This window comes from Chinchilla lanigera, unplaced genomic scaffold (assembly GCF_000276665.1).
Source record: "Chinchilla lanigera isolate Chin_1 unplaced genomic scaffold, ChiLan1.0 scaffold00080, whole genome shotgun sequence".
Classification (NCBI taxonomy): Eukaryota; Metazoa; Chordata; class Mammalia; order Rodentia; family Chinchillidae; genus Chinchilla; species Chinchilla lanigera.
In genome coordinates, this window is record NW_004955481.1 from 497,202 (window position 1) to 503,201 (window position 6,000).

Sequence of the window (6,000 nt, forward strand, 5' to 3'; positions counted from 1 at the left end):
ACATCACTCCAGAATGGAATTTACCTGCATGCATATTACATGAGTGCGCTGGCAGGCATGTGAGAATACCAACTAGCCCAGGACCATCACTAATAGCATCAGAAATACTGAGGTGGGTAGCATTTACCAAGCATCATGTGCTCAGCCTGTGCTTCGTGCTTCTCCTGCATCATCTCTTTTAAACTTCACAACAATAGTACCCTGGTATAGACACTATTATTCTTCCCAGGTAAAGAAACTGGGGCATAGAGAGGCTGTGTGGCTTGCCCAAGGTCATGCAGAGCACATACGCCCAACTAGTGAATCTTCATTGTGGGTAAGAGTGCTTTAAATAGACTGGTTCCCAGCAGCTGCAGCCGAGGTACATCAGAAGCATCACCTCTGGTTCTAATACACTCAGGTTTCCTGGGCCCCACCCAGGCCTGATGAAGCAGAATCCCTCGGGTGGAGCCCCAGAAGCTGTATTTTAAACCATACCCATGGACAGGTCTGCACTACCACTGGACAGGTAACCATGAATCCAGCTGGCTAACAACATTAAGCGGTCATGGCAAGGTGGGGACAAGGATTGTCCCTCCTGAGTCTTGTTCCTGTGCTCAGAAATGCGCCTGGGGAAATCCCTAGCTCGGAGCTCCTCAATTCCAAACAGCATCTGCTAGCAGCAAAGCACCCAAGGAAAGGATGGCGGCTTTCACTACACACCTCCCCGCAGGGCAGGGCCCTAAAAGTCAGTTATGTGGCTTTGTGGCCTGCCAGGCACGGATTTCCGCCCACCCCACCCTCTCAGAATGAGTTGAGCATGGGGTGGAGGGTTCACACTGTGGTAACCTGCTGGTTCACAGATCAGGCAGAGGCAGGGAGGGGACAGCTACCTCACCTAAGTGACAAACAGCATGTGACACTCAGAGGCTCCCACAGGCTCAGATCTCCCACAGGGGAGAAGAACACAGACAGACCACCCAATCACCACAGCGCAGGAGAAGTAACCACAACCCCTGGTTTCTTGCCACTCCGGGAGCAGGAAAAAGGTTGTGCAGGGTGTGCACGGAGAAAGCACATCTAAGCTGGTCCCGGAAGGAAGTGCAAGGTGGCTACACAGGGAAAGCAGTAAGGGCATCTCATGCAGGCAGAGCAGCACAGGCAAGGACCACAGTGTCTACCTCCCAGCCGGAGCTAAAGGTGAAAAGGTGGCTCAATTGCAAGAAAACAAAACAAAACAAAATGAGAAACTGGCTGAGCACAGAGAGGTTAAATAACTTGCCTTCAGCTGGTTGGGCTTTCAACAGAGGCTGCCTGGCTCCCACGGCCCGCAAAGTAACCATTAAGATGACACCGGCTGGTTGGTAAACTTTTCTTCTGGGCATATTTGAGAATGCTATAAAGGATTTTAGTTAGGGGACACGGCACAGGCCTGAAATCCCAGCATTTGGAGGCTGAGGCAGGGGACTCAGAAGTTCAACCCCAGCCTGGGCAACTTAGCAACTTAGCAAGACCCTGTCTCAAGTTTTTTAAAAGTTCTTAATAATCTGGGGATGTAAGTCAGTGAAAAAGCCCAGGTTCAAGTCCCAGTATCAATCACACACACACACACACCCGCACGCGCACACACAAGATGTTCTGGTATTGCCCCAGAAGTTCAGCAACATTTGGAGACATCTTTCATGATCACAACTAGGGGACAAGTTGCTGGTATCTGGTGTGCAGAGGCCACAGATGCTGGTAAACATCCCATAACACACAGGACAACACGGAATCATCCAAAATGACCACACAAACCCTGGCCTGGAGCAACTCTCCCCACCCGGGACCCATGTGAACCTCCAGCCCCAACTGACCCATCAATAACATCACACTTGTTTGTCCCTTTGGACCATGGTTCTCAAACTCTACAGTCCATTGGAATCACCTGGGCAGCTTTAGAAAGTACAGGTGCTGGGTCCCACCCAGACATTTCCATTTCCCTGGAACTGGGTACAGCTTGCATCCAAATGTGTAAAAGCCTCCCTCCACCGGGTTATACAGCAAAGTGCAAAAAAGTTTGGGGACCACTGCCTTGGGGAAAAGAGCAGGGATTAAACTATTCACTGTGGACTCAAAGACAGTGGACACTCATGGTAGTAAGAGAAGTCCTTGAGGGGCACACACAAGCCTGACTGCCCAGTCCCCATTGGCAGAGGTGGAGGCCGTCCTCATCCCAGCACCCTGCGAACTACAAGGCCGTGTAAAATCAGCACTAACAATGTCTGCCATGGATTAGGCTCCTCAGAGCAGCAGCCAGCTTTAGGGACCGCAGATTAGTTAAAATCAGCAGAGGCTGGAGGAGGAGGTCAATTAGAGGGTCTTTGTCACTGTCTGGAGCGGGAGATAATGGGCCTGAACCAGGAGGCAGAAGACCAACCCCTCCCCGCCATGACTCAGAGGCTCCTCAGCCCAGTGACAGAGGAAGAACTGGATCTGAAAGCCAGAAAAGGTTAATTGAGAAGGGGTGCAGCCTGGGGACAGAGCCGGAGAGGAGCAGACAGTAATTGGGGGCGATGTGAGCCATCAGGGCAGAGGTGAGCTGGGGAGAAGGATTTGGGAGTCAGCTACAGAAGAACAGGAGCGGGGACTTAAGGGGGATGGCATGAGGGCAGAGGTGGCACACAGGTGACCCCATGGACTGAATCTGGTCTAAAGATAGGCCACACGCAGTTGGTTTTTAAATCATTGAGTTAGTTGTCAAGATTGTGCCTAAAATTCCAGCTTCCCAGTGATAAAGTGGACAACCGGATGAGATGGGGGAGCATTCCCACAGCGCTGTCACGTCGTTCTAGACAAGGCCCGGCCTCGCCAGTGTGCAAGCCTCCTCCCCAAGGCCGGATCCTTGTGGACACCCAGCTCTGTCTTCAGAAAGGAGAGATGAGGCCCTGAGCTGGAAAGCTGAGAAGACGGAGGAGTTGATGGAGAAGCAGGGAAAAACTGAGGCCAGCACATCACGGAAACGTCACCCAGAAAGCCTGCCCCTCACATCCACCACCTCCCTGCTGTGTCTCAGCTCACTGACCTCTACTATGGAGGCTGAAGCCCGTGAACTCCTGCTATCCATCCTCCTGTCCGTGGGGGCTCCCACAGGCCACCTGGAACACCTGTGCCTTCCAGCAAAGGTCAGCCCAAGCACTGAGGAACATCAAGTACAGCTGAAGGGTCCAGAAAAGAAGACTCCGGGCACAAGAGCCCCTTCCAACATCCAAACGATCCTCAGGAGCAAAGGAGCTCAGCCTTCTTTAAGAGTGGGCTTGAGGGGGCCAAAGGGTAGGGTTGGACTGAGCAACAGCAGTTATAGAAATTCCACATGAAAGTAACGGTCAGCGTTCCATAAGCAGACCTATATTGCAATACAGTAGGCATCTTTGGAAGGTAATGAGCTCCCTGTTGCCGGAGGTAACCAACCTCAAACTGAGTGAGCAGTTTCAGGGGCACAGGAAACTCATATAGTGGTTAATTAGAGTCAAGGACTCCAGAGGTCTGGGGTTCTCTCCTGAAGGCTCCCAGCTTCGCTCCAGGGCTCCCCAGGAAAGCTGTCAGGGATTAGGCCCCGGACTCTGCCTCCCAGGGAGGGAAGGTCTCGATGGTCCAGATAAAGCAAAGAGCACTCACTTTGTGCTCTCCTTGGCCTTCACCAGGACCAGTCACCTCTGACGTGTAACCCCAGGCCCGCTCAGAGGAAGAGGGAGCAGCTGGGGTGAGCCAGGCACGTCACGTCCCCTCCCAACCTGTGTGGCCCTGAGTGCCTCCCAGGCCCCTGTCCCTCACGAGCCTTTCTGACAGCAGCTGTGGAGGGGACAACACACACAGGTCCAGAGTGTACAGACAAGAAGCTCAATGGACGCATAACCTGGGGAGTCAAGGGCTTTTCCCCAAAGCCCAGTACCAGCAACACTTCCCAACCCCTGTGGAGGAGGCCAGAGTCCTCCAGCCTCCTCTTCCATACAACTCTGAGCCTCCCGTCCAGCCCTGGGCAAGGCTCTGGGCCCAGGAGACCTGTGAGGAAGCTCAAGTGCATGACCAGAGATCTAAGGGTCCACAAGATGCAGGGAGCTGAACTGGGTGAGGGAGCCCCCAGGATGGCTGGGCATGGGCCTGGCCACAGGCTGCCCCATCATCATTCTCCTCTCCTGCACTCCGCCCTTGCCCCTGCAGGAACACAGTCAGCCCCGTCCTGCTCTGCCTCCAGAGCTCCAGGGCCCCGTGGAAATACCCTCAGAGAGCTAATCAGCAGAGCCCCTCCTGCACACCGCCCCACAGCCACCTCAGCAGAGCCCAATCCCTAGGCCCTTCCCTGCCAGCTGCTCCTTCCCTGCCAATCAGCAGCCAGCCCCCAGACCTGGTCAAGTCCAAGGCAGCTGTCTGTTTACCCAGAAATCAGAACAGGGACTCACCAGGGCTTCCTGGGCATAGTGGATTAGGCCAGGACAAAGGCCAGGCACACGCGGGTCTCTGGAGTTTGCAGACCTTGCCGCCTGGCAAACGGCACCTCCAGGTGCGTCCCCAGTGCCTGGCAATGAAATCAGGCCACAGCCCAATTGCCAGCTAAGCACCCGCCTGCCTTGCTTCTCCCTGTAGCCACTCACGCCCCAGACTCCAGATCCCAAAACAGACATGTTCGTGGTTACCATAGGAACTTGCTAAAGCCAAAAAAGGCACCACACAGGCACCCACATGGGCCCTCGAAGCTCGTGTCCACCTGCACGGGGAGTGCACACACACACCTGCCCACACTCACACGCACCAGTACTGCGCCCAGGCTCACAGCACCCTGGCACTTGGCACAGACACAGGCACACTCCCCTGGCCCTCCTGCAGCACATCCTCAGCGGGGGTTCCCTGCCTGCCCGTGCACCTGCTACCAGTCAGCAGGCAGCAGGACTCCCCGGTGCCCACCCGCCAAAGGCACTCCAGGAGCAGGGGCAGAGTCGCTGTCTGGTTCCCCCAGCTGTGCCTGCGGGGCCAGGGAGAGGAGACCGCCCACCACCAACCCCATCAGACTAGCTCCACCTGCCCTCCGGTCTCCGCTCCTCACCTCTGCCCTCTTCTGCCCCTGTGTAAACTTCAGAATCCAAGACAGCCACACTGGGAGAGAGGAAAGTGGAGGGAAGTTTATATTCAGAGCTTACTCCCTCCTTGTCCCCCGCTAAACTGCCCCAACTCCCAAGTTCCCCATCTCTGTGAATGGGACCAGCATCCACCAGGGCCCATTCATCCACTCTTTCCAGCCCACTGCCCTGCCCTGTCCTCCCTACATCTTCTCTGGCCCCTGAAGTGACTCAGATCTGACCATTCATCTTTGGCCAAAAGCCCGTCAAGCAACCAAGCTCCCCACCCAACCCAACTACTGCTCCTAGCCATGGCCCAGTCTGCCACCTCCACTCCCACTCCTGCTCTCTGTGTGGAAGAATAACAGCTCCCAGGTCCTCCCCCACAAGCTGTCTTCATGCAGGGTGTGCGGTGGTCGCTGCCTAGAGCACCTCTCTCCTCTGGCTGACCTTACACACACGTGCAGGCCGCTCAGGCATCCCCAGGTTTCCATGGGGGATGGCATCTCAGCACTTGTCAACATTCCATGGCAACCATCTATCCGTGTGTCTGTCTCCCTCTGGGGCCAGAAGCTGTCATGGCAGAGACTCTTTTTCATCTGTGTCCTCACTCCCTCCCAAAGCTCCTAGCCTGGCACTGGACTTGAAATGTAGGTAAATGTTAGTTAAATTCACTCAGGCTTCTCTCCTCCATACATCTAGCTCTCCATGTCCTTGAGAACCCCAGCAAACTCTCAACAGATGCCCTAAGTGTGTAGGAGAAGAGCTGACTAAAATGAGTCAGCCCCAGAAGGTTCTGGAACATCTTTGTGGTGCCTCGAGGATTCTTGTAATATGCAGTAAACAAAGATCCGGTGGCCAATGGTGGCAAAATGAATTGGTGATTGAGCACTCAACTAAAATATATGTGTGTGTGTATATATATATA

At 54.5% G+C, this 6,000-nt stretch overlaps 1 protein-coding gene across 9 annotated transcripts in view; it reads right to left on the reverse strand.

Moving 5' to 3' along the window:
* Rap1gap2 (RAP1 GTPase activating protein 2) overlaps positions 1-6,000 on the reverse strand; it is a 241,080-nt gene that overhangs the window by 200,791 nt on the left and 34,289 nt on the right. Inside the window, exon 1 of one of the 9 annotated variants that reach the window (XM_013503483.1) lies at positions 5,060-5,109. The exons of the other annotated variants lie outside the window; for them this stretch is intronic. The gene's annotated coding sequence lies outside the window, so the exon portion shown is untranslated. Of the gene's footprint in view, positions 1-5,059; positions 5,110-6,000 lie in introns of those variants that run through there. 9 annotated transcript variants of the gene reach the window in all.